The sequence below is a fragment of the Pelobates fuscus genome, chromosome 5, assembly GCF_036172605.1.
Source record: "Pelobates fuscus isolate aPelFus1 chromosome 5, aPelFus1.pri, whole genome shotgun sequence".
Taxonomy (NCBI): domain Eukaryota; kingdom Metazoa; phylum Chordata; class Amphibia; order Anura; family Pelobatidae; genus Pelobates; species Pelobates fuscus.
In genome coordinates this window covers 18,011,717-18,024,345 of record NC_086321.1, presented here as the reverse complement: position 1 = coordinate 18,024,345, position 12,629 = coordinate 18,011,717, and the positions used below count along the sequence as shown (strand labels likewise).

At 47.3% G+C, this 12,629-nt stretch overlaps 1 pseudogene; it reads right to left on the bottom strand.

Moving 5' to 3' along the window:
- Positions 1-7,938: 7,938 nt before the first annotated feature.
- LOC134611991 (homeodomain-interacting protein kinase 2-like) lies at positions 7,939-11,290 on the bottom strand (annotated as a pseudogene).
- Positions 11,291-12,629: the final 1,339 nt, after the last annotated feature.

The window sequence follows — 12,629 nt, the reverse complement described above, 5'->3', positions numbered from 1 at the left end:
TCCATATTTTGTAATCTTCTCTACAAAGAATATATCAGTGACATGTCTTCTGACATATTGATCTCCAAAGCTTTGAAGAAGAAGAAGAAGAAGAAGAAAGGGGGAATATTTTGTCCACTTCCCTTCTCCCTAGGAGAGCTCTGTAGCAAGCAGCCATGTCACTTGGGCAAATTCTGATCAATCCATGTTCACCTCAAGAATGTGTAGAGCTAGCTGACTGATACACTCCACCAGAAACCATAAATATCACTAAAAACCGTTGGACAAAATAATTAACCAGACCTGGTTAGAGATGTAACATTTCGAAAAAAAACACCCTGTTTTTTTGGGGGGGGGGGAAACTGAAATTTTCTGAATTTTTTTTTTAAAAAATGCCACATTAGCACTTTTTTTGTCTTTTTAAGATTGAAAGTCATTCTGTTACTTTAGGAACATAAAATATGACTATGGACAATTTTACTTGGCATAAAATTATCACAACTAGCATATTAAAAATATAGTGTAGCCAAACAATTATCACAAACAGAATTTACTTTTTTATAATATTTATTTGCAACAAAGGGAGCAACTGTCAGGGGTCCGCGGGCGGCTAGGAGGGGAGGCTGCTCGCAACTTGCAGCACTCACCCTCAGTCCATCGCCGCCCGCGGTCTCTCCTCCTCCTACCTGTCGGCGAGCGGCGTCTCCTCTCCGCCGCTCGCATTCTTCACGCCTCCCAGCGGCAGCATGTATAACGCTGCACGCTGGAAGGTCGTTAATTTATGCAAACGCCGGGGTCACGTGAGTGACCCGGCGTTAAAGCAACAGTACCACAATCACAGTGGGAGGTTTAGATATCTCCCACGTGTGATTGTTAATTCTGATTGGAAGTTATCCAATCAGAATTAAACCTAGGGTATTTATACTTACCTTTCCTGTTCCTCCCTGCCCTGTTGTGGTCTTTGCTTTATAGTATTGATACTGAACTTGTGATTTCTGGTTACGTACTCTCTGGCTTGTTATACTGACTTTGTGACTTTCTCCTACCCTTTGACCTCGGCTTGTTTCTCGTTTTCCTGTCTTCTGGTTCCCCTGACTCGGCTTGTCTCCTGACTATTCTGTGTGTGCTTAGCCCGGCCACTCTAAGGTCCGGTACGGCACCTTTTCTGTGTGTGTGTGTGTCTGTTAGTGTGTTGGGTTCCCGGAATCGTGACATTACAACAGGGCCATTATGGAACCTGCTGACATTCCACAGCTCCTAGTTAATCAGGAGGCTAGAATGGATGGTTTAGACCATCATATGGATCAGTTTGCCCAGGCTTTACAAACCATACTAGCTCGTACTGCCCACTTGCAACCTGCCGTTCAAGAAGTTGTTGCTGCTGGGCCAGAACCCAGTCCTGATCCAGTAACCGCTCCTGCTCACGTGGTTCACATGACGCCACCTCAGCGCTATAGCGGTGATCCAGCATCGTGCCGTGGTTTCCTCAACCAAATTGATATTCATTTGGTGATGAATCCGCACTCCTACCCCACTGACAGAACCAAAATTGCTTTTCTGATCAACCATTTGTCCGGGAAAGCTCTAGCATGGGCCAACCCCATGTGGGAGAACACGTCCCCAATGTCCTTTGCAGACTTTCTAACAGCTTTCAAACGTACGTTTGATCAGCCCGGCCGGGTTGCTTCTGCTGGCAAAGCTCTGCTTAGGATCCGACAGGGCAGTAGATCAGTAGCGGATTATACCATTGAATTCCGCACTCTGACAGCTGAAGTGGTTTGGAATAACGACTCTCTCGTAACAGCTTTTCAGGAGGGTTTGTCCGCTTACATATTAGACGAAATAGCATCCAGGGAATTGCCTGTTCTTCTGGATGATATAATAGATTATATCATTCTAATTGACAACCGTATAAGAAAGAGGCGTAGTCAAAGAAGGATGAATACACAGGGGTTACCTGCTTTACCCAGTACTGCACTACTAGCATTACCTCCCCCTAATCAACCACCTCCCGAACCCATGCAATTAGGTGCTGTAGGCTTATCTGAAGCTGAAAGAACGTACCGCAGAAGGGAGGGCTTGTGCCTTTATTGTGGTAAGAGGGGGCATCTCCGAAGTAACTGTCCTAGTTTACAGGGAAACTACAGCACCTAAGGCCTAGAGAGGGGTCGGCCTCGGGTGTTATGGTTTTTTCCCCTCATGTGTCCATCTCCAGACCATTCATTACGGTTACTCTTTTGGTCAATCAAACCATGGTTACAACTAAAGCCTTGATCGATTCAGGTGCTGCAGATAACTTTATCGATGAGAACTTTGCTAAAACCGCAGCCTTGAATCTGATCCAAAAGGCCACACCCTTGGCCGTTGAAGCCATAGATGGTAGACCACTTGAGAAACCTCTGGTGACCCATGAGACCCAAGAAATGGTTATGGCCGTGGGTGCCTTACACAAAGAAAGGATAACCTTCCAAATAATTGACTCCCCTACAGCTTCCATCATACTGGGCTTCCCCTGGTTAGTTAAGCATAACCCGGTACTTGATTGGGGTTGTTTGGATATACTCTCCTGGGGGGAATCCTGTCAACAAGACTGTATGGTCCGTTTACGTCCCGTTTGTTTACTCAATGTGCCTACAGCTAAACCACTTTCTGTTTATGTCCCTCCTGTGTACGTAAAGGTTTTATCAGAAGGTCCTCCTCTCCGGCTGGTGCTGGTTTCTTTTTTGTTGCCAAGAAAGAGGGCGATTTAAGGCCATGTATAGACTATAGAGGCCTGAATAATATAACAGTTAAAAATGCTTATCCTATCCCTCTCATTACTGAGTTGTTTGACCGTGTCAAAGGTTCTAGATTTTTTTTTACCAAACTAGACCTCAGGGGGGCTTATAACTTGGTTCGTATAAAATAAAACGATGAATGGAAGACAGCGTTCAATACACGCAGTGGGCATTACGAGTATCTAGTTATGTCTTTCGGACTTTGTAATGCTCCTGATGTCTTTCAGGACCTCATAAATGATGTCCTTAGAGATTTACTACACGTCTGTGCCGTGGTCTATCTCGATAATATACTTGTATTTTCTCCTGATCTGGAGTCTCATCATGCCCATGTGAGGAAGGTACTTAAGAGATTGCTACAAAATGGTCTTTATTGTAAATTGGAGAAATGTTTATTCGACCAAAAATCAGTACAATTCCTAGGGTACATCATTTCTGAACAGGGGTTAAGCATGGATCCTTCAAAATTAGAAGCCATGTTGTCTTGGCCTCTTCCTCAAGGCCTTAAGGCAATACAGCGATTTATAGGCTTTGCCAATTATTATCGCAGGTTTATTAAAAACTTTTCATCAGTCATTTCTCCTATCACTAAACTGACTAAAAAGGGTTTGCACCCCAGAGTTTGGACTCCTGAAGCCATTAAAGCCTTTGAGACTCTCAAAAAGGCATTTGCCACTGCCCCTGTGCTACACCATCCCGATCCTTCCCTTCCCTTTGTAATGGAAGTGGACGCTTCAGAATCAGGTGTGGGAGCTGTATTATCACAAATACTATCCTATAACGAACCCCTCCATCTCTGTTGTTACTTTTCTAAAAAACGATTTGATTCGGAAAAGAATTACGACGTCGGGAACAGGGAACTATTAGCTATTGTGATGGCTTTTAAAGAGTGGAGATACTTATTAGAAGGAGCCAGGCACGAAATCCTGGTTATAACTGATCATAAGAATCTCTCCTTTATAGCTGATGCTAAAAGGTTGTCCTCTCGTCAAGCCAGATGGTCCTTATTTCTTTCACGCTTTCAGTTCATTATCACATATAGGCCTGGGTACCGTAATGTCAAGGCTGATGCTATCTCCCGACAATACGAACCTTTGGAGTCTATTGCCCCCGCTCCTGAACCCATTGTACCCACGTCTAAGATAATAGCCGCTACCCGTTTGGTTATTTCGTCCCTTTTCCTGGATGGTATCAAGGCATACCAAACCCAAGCACCCTCTGAGACACCTGTTGATAGATTATACGAGAAAGAAATTGTTAGTTTTATTTCACACCGCCAAAACGGCTGGTCACCCAGGGGTTACCAAAACATACAAGGGTCTCCTTCAACAATTTTGGTGGCCTTCACTTAAGCAAGACGTAGTGGATTATGTGCAGGCTTGTCGTGTTTGTGCACAGTGTAAGTCCCCTACTGTTAAATCCCCAGGCCTCCTGATGCCTCTATCCGTACCCATGGACCCACTTATCCATGGACTTTATTGTGGATCTTCCTTCATCCGATGGAATGACAGTAATTTTGACTGTGACTGATAGGTTCTCTAAGATGGCACACTTTATTCCACTCAAAAAACTACCTTCTGCGGTTCAGTTGGCTCGGGTATTTGCCAGCGAGGTTTTCCGCTTGCATGGTATACCCCAGGATATCGTATCCGGCAGGGGTCCTCAATTTGTCTCTCGGTTTTGGAGGGGCTTTTGTGCTGAGATGGGGATTTCCTTGTCTTTTACCTCCTCCTATCATCCACAATCCAATGGAGCTGCCGAATGGGCGAATCAATCTGTGGAGTTGTATTTACGCTGCTTCACGAATGCACACCAGGACAACTAGTCTCACCTCCTTCCCTGGGCTGAATTCGCCAGGAACACTGTGACTCATTCGTCCACTGGCTTAAGTCCTTTTTTGGTTGCTTATGGGTTCCAACCCTCTGTCCTTCCCGGCGTATTCTCCGACAAGGGAATACCTGCTTTGGACGAGCACCTAACCTCCTTACGGAAGATGTGGGATCAGGTCCATGCTACTCTTTCTCGAGTGGCTGTTACTCAGAAGAGATTTGCTGATCGTCGTAGAGGTGCTGCTCCTTCTTATGTTCCGGGTGATAGGGTTTGGTTGTCCTCTAAGAATCTCCGCCTCAGGGTCCCCTCGATGAAATTCGCGCCCTAACACTTTTCACACCTCCCTTTTCAAGCCCCTGCTCTGTAATCGATTCTCTGGTCCTCTCAGGCGTCCGGATTCCCTCCGCGCTATCTCTAGTGACATGTACGAAGTGGCTGCCCTGCTTGATTCTCGTTTTTCTCGGGGTCGCTTGCAGTATCTGGTTGACTGGAAGGGATACGGCCCTGAGGAGCGGTCCTGGGTTTCTGCCTTTGACTCTTTGGTCCGCTCCTTTCATGTGCGGTTTCCTTTGAAGCCTTCGGCTTCCCGCCCGTTGGGCGGTCCTCGAGGAGAGGGGGTTATGTCAGGGGTCAGCACTCACCCTCAGTCCATCGCCGCCGCTCGCCGCTCGCATCCTTCACGCCTCCCAGCGGCAGCATGTATAACGCTGCACGCTGGAAGGTCGTTAATAACGCTGCACGCTGGAAGGGCGTTAAAGCAACAGTACCACAATCACAGTGGGAGGTTTAGATATCTCCCACGTGTGATTGTTAATTCTGATTGGAAGTTATCCAATCAGAATTAAACCTAGGGTATTTATACTTACCTTTCCTGTTCCTCCCTGCCCTGTTGTGGTCTTTGCTTTATAGTATTGATACTGAACTTGTGATTTCTGGTTACGTACTCTCTGGCTTGTTATACTGACTTTGTGACTTTCTCCTACCCTTTGACCTCGGCTTGTTTCTCGTTTTCCTGTCTTCTGGTTCCCCTGACTCGGCTTGTCTCCTGACTATTCTGTGTGTGCTTAGCCCGGCCACTCTAAGGTCCGGTACGGCACCTTTTCTGTGTGTGTGTGTGTCTGTTAGCGTGTTGGGTTCCCGGAATCGTGACAGCAACAATCTCCTGAACTGCTTACTAGTTTATGTGGAACAGCCAAAAAGCCTCCACAAAACAATTATCAAAACCAAAAGTAACAATTTTTCACATTTCCTCTCCACAGTATTAAATAAATGCTGCATTGTCTTTTATTTGGACTTTTATGCATGTCTGATCTAAAAGACTAAGAAACCGCTTATTGGTTGTTTCCTGGATATCTTAAGTAATTTCGAATTTTTGAAAATTGTATTGACATTTGCATCCAATATTTATATTTATATTCATTCAAGGGTCAGTCCGCCTCGTCGGCCGCCTCGCAAAAGGGCTTATGCTGGCTTTTCAATGAAGGCCAGTGCAAGTGGGGTGCGTCCTGCCGCTTCAAGCATGAGTGCTCGGGTTGCGGAGGTGCCCATGGACTGCAGCGCTGTTTCAAAAAGGGTAAGTCGGAGGGAGCCACGGCCCCTTCCACGAGCGGGGGTGGGGGAGCTTCTCCTGCCCCGGGGTCTAACCCCGGTGAAATTAGACGCGATGGAACCTTGGCTAAGCCTCTACGGTAATAGGGCGGATGCCGAGTTACTCCGGTATGGGTTTGGGCGAGGGTTCTTCATTTCCTTTCGGGACAGGGGCGTCACACGGGACTTGTACAATCTGAAATCGGTGGCGGAATTCTCAGGGGTGGTACGGGACAAGCTGGCTAAAGAAGTGATGCTGGGCAGGATGGCGGGACCATTCCAGGCACCTCCGCTGGAGGGCCTTCGGGTTTCGCCACTCGGGGTAGTACCTAAGAAGGAACCGGGGAAGTTTTGGCTTATTCACCACCTCTCCTACCCCAAGGGAACATCGGTGAATGACGACATCGACAAAGACTTGTGCTCGGTCTCCTATGCATCTTTCGACCAGGCAGTCGAACTGGTGAGACGGGCGGGGCATGGGGCGCTGATGGCTAAGTTGGACATCGAGGCTGCCTTTCGGCTGCTCCTGGTGCACCCAGCGGGTCACCATTTACTGGGTTGTTACTTTGAGGGTCGATATTTCGTGGACCTGTGTCTCCTGTTGGGCTGTTCCATTTCGTGCTCCTACTTTGAGAAATTTAGTTCGTTTCTCGAATGGGTGGTCCGGGTTGAGGCGGGGTCCAACGCAGTAGTGCACTACCTGGACGACTTCCTCTGTGGGGGACCGGCGGACTCCCCCGAGTGCTTGCACTTGTTGCGGACCATGGAATGGGTGGCGAGCCACTTTGGGGTGCGGCTTGCAGCGGACAAGACCGAGGGCCCGACCGAATGTCTTAGCTTCCTGGGTTTGGAAATAGACTCGGTGCTCGGGGAGTGTCGGCTTCCGCTGGCTAAGTTGGAGGGGCTGAGGGGCGCAGTGGCCACGGTGGCTCGGGCGCACAAGGTGACGCTACGGCAGTTACAGTCGCTAATTGGGATGCTTAATTTTGCCTGCAGGGTCATACCTATGGGCAGAGTGTTCAACCGCAGCCTGGCAGCGGCTACGGCAGGGGTGCATTCCCCGCACCACTTCATACGGGTGTCGTCAAACATGCGGGCTGATTTGGGGATATGGGACACCTTTCTACGGGACTTCAACGGGACGGTGTTCTTCCGTAAAGGGGGCGTGTCAGTAACGGAACTGGAGCTGTTCATCGACGCGTCGGGTAGCGTGGGTTTTGGGGCATACTTCGGAGGGAGGTGGTGCGCGGAAAGGTGGCCGGAAGGGTGGGGGCAGAGCCCCCTCATGCGTAACCTGGCCTTCCTGGAATTGTTCCCGTTGGTGGTAGCGTTGGCCCTGTGGGGTGAAGGGCTCCGGGACCGCAAGGTGGTCTTTTTCTCTGACAATATGGCAGTGGTGCATGCCGTCAACATTCAGTCGGCGGCATCTAAACTGGTGGTGAGGCTCCTACGGCGCTTCATCCTGCTGTGCATGTCTCGTAATATTTCGCATGCGCCATGTGCCCGGGTACTTGAACGAAGTGGCTGACGCTCTCTCTCGTTTTCAGTGGTCCCGATTTTGGATGGTGGCTCCGGAGGCACAGGACGTGGGCCAGGCGTGCCCGGAAGAGATATGGCAACTGGGAGCGTCCTGCTTGGAGGAGTGGTGAAGGCTTCGCTGGCACCGGCCACTTGGGCTGCCTACAATAAGGTCTGGAGTGCATGGGAACGTTCTTGGGGAGGGTTGACCCTTGGGTCGTCGGGCGAACCGCCCATGGACGCTTTCCTATGGTTCACCTTTCAACTTCTGGCGGGAGGTGCGTCCCCGGCGGTTGTTGACAGGACCATGGCGGCGATGGCCTTTTGGTTCAAGCTGCGCGGGAAAGAGGATTTTACTAAGGCTTTTGTCATTAGGCAAGCGCTTAAGGGGTACAGGAAGGGTCGTATGATGCCTGATAGCAGGCGCCCCGTGTCGGTGCGGGTGTTGGGCGACCTAATAACGGTGCTGCCCGACATCTGTTTTGATGTTTACGAGGTGGCCTTGTTTCAGGCAGCGTTCCTGTTGGCGTTCTTAGGGGCTTTCCGCATAGGGGAACTGGTGAGTGCTACGCGGGCGGATCCGGGTGGCCTACAGGTGTCGGGAGTTCGCATACTGGAGGGGAGGCTGGTGGTACACCTGGCCAAGTCAAAGACAGATGTTAAGGGTGTGGGCCGCGACGTGCCTTTGGGTGCCCTACCGGGCTCGGCATTGTGCCCGGTGGCCGCGGTGACGCGGTATTTGGCTCTGAGACCGTTGTTGGTGGGCCGTTGTTGGTGCACGCGGACGGCTCCTCCCTCTCTCGTTTTCAGTTCACTAAGGTCTTCCGCTTGGGCCTGGGCAGGTTGGGGCTGCGGGCTACTACCTTCGGGACACACTCCTTCCGCATCGGGGTGGCCACGGAGGCAACGTGCCTGGGGCTAGGGGACGATCTGGTGAAACGGATCGGTAGGTGGGAATCAACGCGGTTCAGATCCTATGTTCGTTTGGGTTTATTGGATTTATAAGGCGGGCCGGGGGGACTATGGTGGGGAGACTGGGTATTGACACTTTTGTTTCCTTCTTCCCCAGGCCGAGTCGCATGGATCGTGGGCCATTCCTTTGTCTTCTGGGCCGCAAGGAGGGCTGCAGCTCGAGCTCGGGGCCAGCAGCTGGGCTTTCTGAAGGACCAGTTGACTGTGAGATGGTTCGGGTATAGGGGATTTTGTTGGGGGGACGTATGCAGGGCAATGTTCGGAATGATAGCGGGTGGGGGGTCCAGACCTACTGGTCCTTCATGCAGGTGGCAATGATCTGGGCCTCATACCGCAGCGAAGATTGGTAAAATGGATGAAGCAGGACCTCAATAAACTGTTATGATAGTGTGGTCAGAGATGGTTCCAAGTTGGCGTTGGCGACATGCCAGGGACCCGGTGGCCTTTGACAGGTGCAGGGGAAAGGTTAACAGCTTGATGGCGAGCTTCGTGAGAAAATTGGGGGGCGTTGTGGCACAGCAGGTTTCGAGTCCTGGAGGTGGCTCAGAACCTGGTGGGGTAGGGGTATCCGGGTATACCCCTGCCATGGTTAATTATGTTGGGCACTTTAAGTCATTTATGTTGGAGTAAAGTTGAAAATGTTTTATATATATATATATATATATATATGTGTGTGTGTTATTTATGTGGGGTCGTTGCCTTTTATATTAAAAGAAGGATACGGATGTGAGGGCAGAGCATGGGGGGCAATGACCCATGTTTACATGTTAAGTTATTATGGTTATATTATATTATTATAATTATTCTAATTGTTATTATTTGAGATTGTTTAATAAAGCTGTGGACAATTTAACCCATATACTTTAGTGTCAGAGTGTTATTGGGAGTAGGTATGTGGGGGGGGGGGTTTGTCCTAGATTCCGACTGCCCATATGGCGACTATACACCGGTCATGCAAAAGCAAAACTGAAACCTTTTTCTTGTTACAATAGCAGCACGGCACCTCCTAAAGGAAGAAATGCATACTGTTCTTGCATTGGAGGGTTCAGTTTGTTACCTAGGACTTGCTTGTCCTCACTCAGTGCACAAAAATTAGAATAATCTGATATCATACATTTTTTTTAGAAATGATTTGGAAAATATTTGAACACCCTGTCTTAAAATATTTTAGTCATCATGTTAAAATAAAATATTCCACAATTTTTTTTTTTTGATTTTTACATTTTTTCAATTTTTTGGAAAAAAACAAAAAAGCCTTCAGGAAAAAAACGGAAACAAAAAAATGTTTCTGTTTTTTTTTCGGGCTTTCACATCTCTAGACCTGGTTAACGTTAGTCTTTATACTTATTTCATAAATGTAAAGGATATGTATGTACTTTATTTGAAATGTGAATTATGAGTAATACATTTCCCTTATCTATAAATCTTGTTTGTATATAGCCTGAACATATTGAGCATTGGATGCATATATTGCACACCCAAAGTCTATGAGCTTGACCTTCAATGGGTGCCTAGAAGTGTCCACCATCATGATGTTCTCTGGTTTCAAGTATGTGTGAATTATTTCCAGACTCTTTAGCTTTGCCAGTGCACTGCACACCTGCTGCACAACAGGACGGATGTGTTTCACAGGAAGCGGGCCAAACATGCGTTTCTTTATAAAGTCATATAGACTAATATCTAACATTTCAAACATAATGCAGTTGTTATTGTTGTGCTGGAAATACTCGTACTGCTTGGCAACATTGAATTCGTCTGGTTTTTCCTTACTGAGCTGGGACAGAATTTCCACCTCTTCTTCAGCATCTTTAACAGCACATGGGGTGTTCTTCAGGATTTTGATAGCCACTTTCTTATTGGTTCCTTTTATAAAACCCTTTATAACGTTCCCAAAGGTGCCAATGCCCAATAATTCCTGCACTATGTAAACGTTGGTCTTAGACCACAGGATGTTATGTTGCTCCAATTCGCTGTCAGGAAAAAAAGGAAATAGTTTAATTTTAACAATCTAACAACTCTAGATTTCAGTCACAATATCAAAAGGATCTAAATCAGGGTTGTTTGACTATTTAATCAGAAGATTAATAATGCAATAACATGTACTGATGACATAATGTCTAAATTTGTACAAAATCTGGCATTTGTGAAGTTTAATTTGTTTTGTCTGCTAACTTCAATAAACGCTCAGTACATAGTGGTTCTTTTATCTTCTTACCTTTTAGCATAATATTAAAACAAAACCATGAGATATCCATGGTATAAAGGACATTTCTAGCTTACTGATATAACCGTACTGATATAACTGATTGGAGAGGAGTTTTCAGTTAATGGGATTAGTTTTAACATAATAAACAAAGCTCTAATAGTGTCCCACAAGTCCACAGTTTTCATTAAAAGAAAATCAACCTTACAAATTATCACCCAGGAATCTGAACCTATAGAATTGGGTGCATGCCTGCGCAGTAGTTTAGTTGTTTCTTTAGATTAATTGTGTCTAGTTTAAAGGGGATTTAAGTTCTATCAACCCTATTACATTAGTGATATAGAAAATAAAATATTTTATATAAAACCTACAGTAAATCATTTTGTTGCACCCCAGGTTCACATAATTCAGAGATTTCCTCCATTTTTTTACACTGCCTTTCTTTCAAATTGATCAAATCTGGTTATCACTGGAATGACATTTAATCTCTGAGTATTCAGCACTGGATATACCAGATAATAAACCAAGATACATCGTATTTTGTATGATAATTACACTTTGCATCAGTTTTGTTTTTTTGTCGGTTGCTCAGACACGCCAGCTGTAGGTAGAGCGCAATGTACAAGCATGGTCAGCTAGCTACCATCATGTATTTTGGAATAAATGAGCAATTACTACTATAATCGATATTCCAACTATAAATTCCCTCAAACCCTGTTATTACCCAGTGGGGATGGCTCTGAAAACTATTCCTGCTGAATTCTACACTTATTATTATTATTTTAATAGTTTTCCTCAAATAGGCAAACATTCTAGACTTTACAGAATAGACCTCTTACACTGTTTGTTGTAAACATTGGATAATTGTTATTGGGACGGGGGAGGGGGGAAAGAACACTATGGGACAGGGGAGGTGGGAATGAACACGATGGGACAGGGAAAGGGGGAAAGAACACTATGGGACAGGGGAGGTGGGAAAGAACACTATGGGACAGGGGAGGTGGGAAAGAACACTATGGGACAGGGGAGGTGGGAAAGAACACGATGGGACAGGGGAAGGGGGAAAGAACACTATGGGACAGGGAAAGGGGGGAAAGAACACTATGGCACAGGGGAGGTGGGAAAGAACACTATGGGATAGGGGAGGTGGGAAAGAACACGATGGGACAGGGGAGGGGGGGAAGAACACTATGGCACAGCGGAGAGGGGAAAGAACACTATGGCACAGGGGAGGGGGGGAGAAAAGAACACTATGGGACAGGGGAGGTGGGAAAGAACACGATGGGACAGGGGAGGTGGGAAAGAACACTATGGGACAGGGGAGGTGGGAAAGAACACGATGGGACAGGGGAGGTGGGAAAGAACACTATGGGACAGGGGAGGTGGGAAAGAACACTATGGGACAGGGGAGGTGGGAAAGAACACGATGGGACAGGGGAGGTGGGAAAGAACACTATGGGACAGGGGAGGAGGGAAAGAACACGATGGGACAGGGGAGGTGGGAAAGAACACGATGGGACAGGGGAGGTGGGAAAGAACACTATGGGACAGGGGAGGTGGGAAAGAACACGATGGGACAGGGGAGGTGGGAAAGAACACGATGGGACAGGGAAAGGGGGAAAGAACACTATGGGACAGGGGAGGTGGGAAAGAACACGATGGGACAGGGGAGGTGGGAAAGAACACGATGGGACAGGGGAGGTGGGAAAGAACACGATGGGACAAGGAAAGGGGGGAAAGAACACTATTGGACAGGGGAGGGG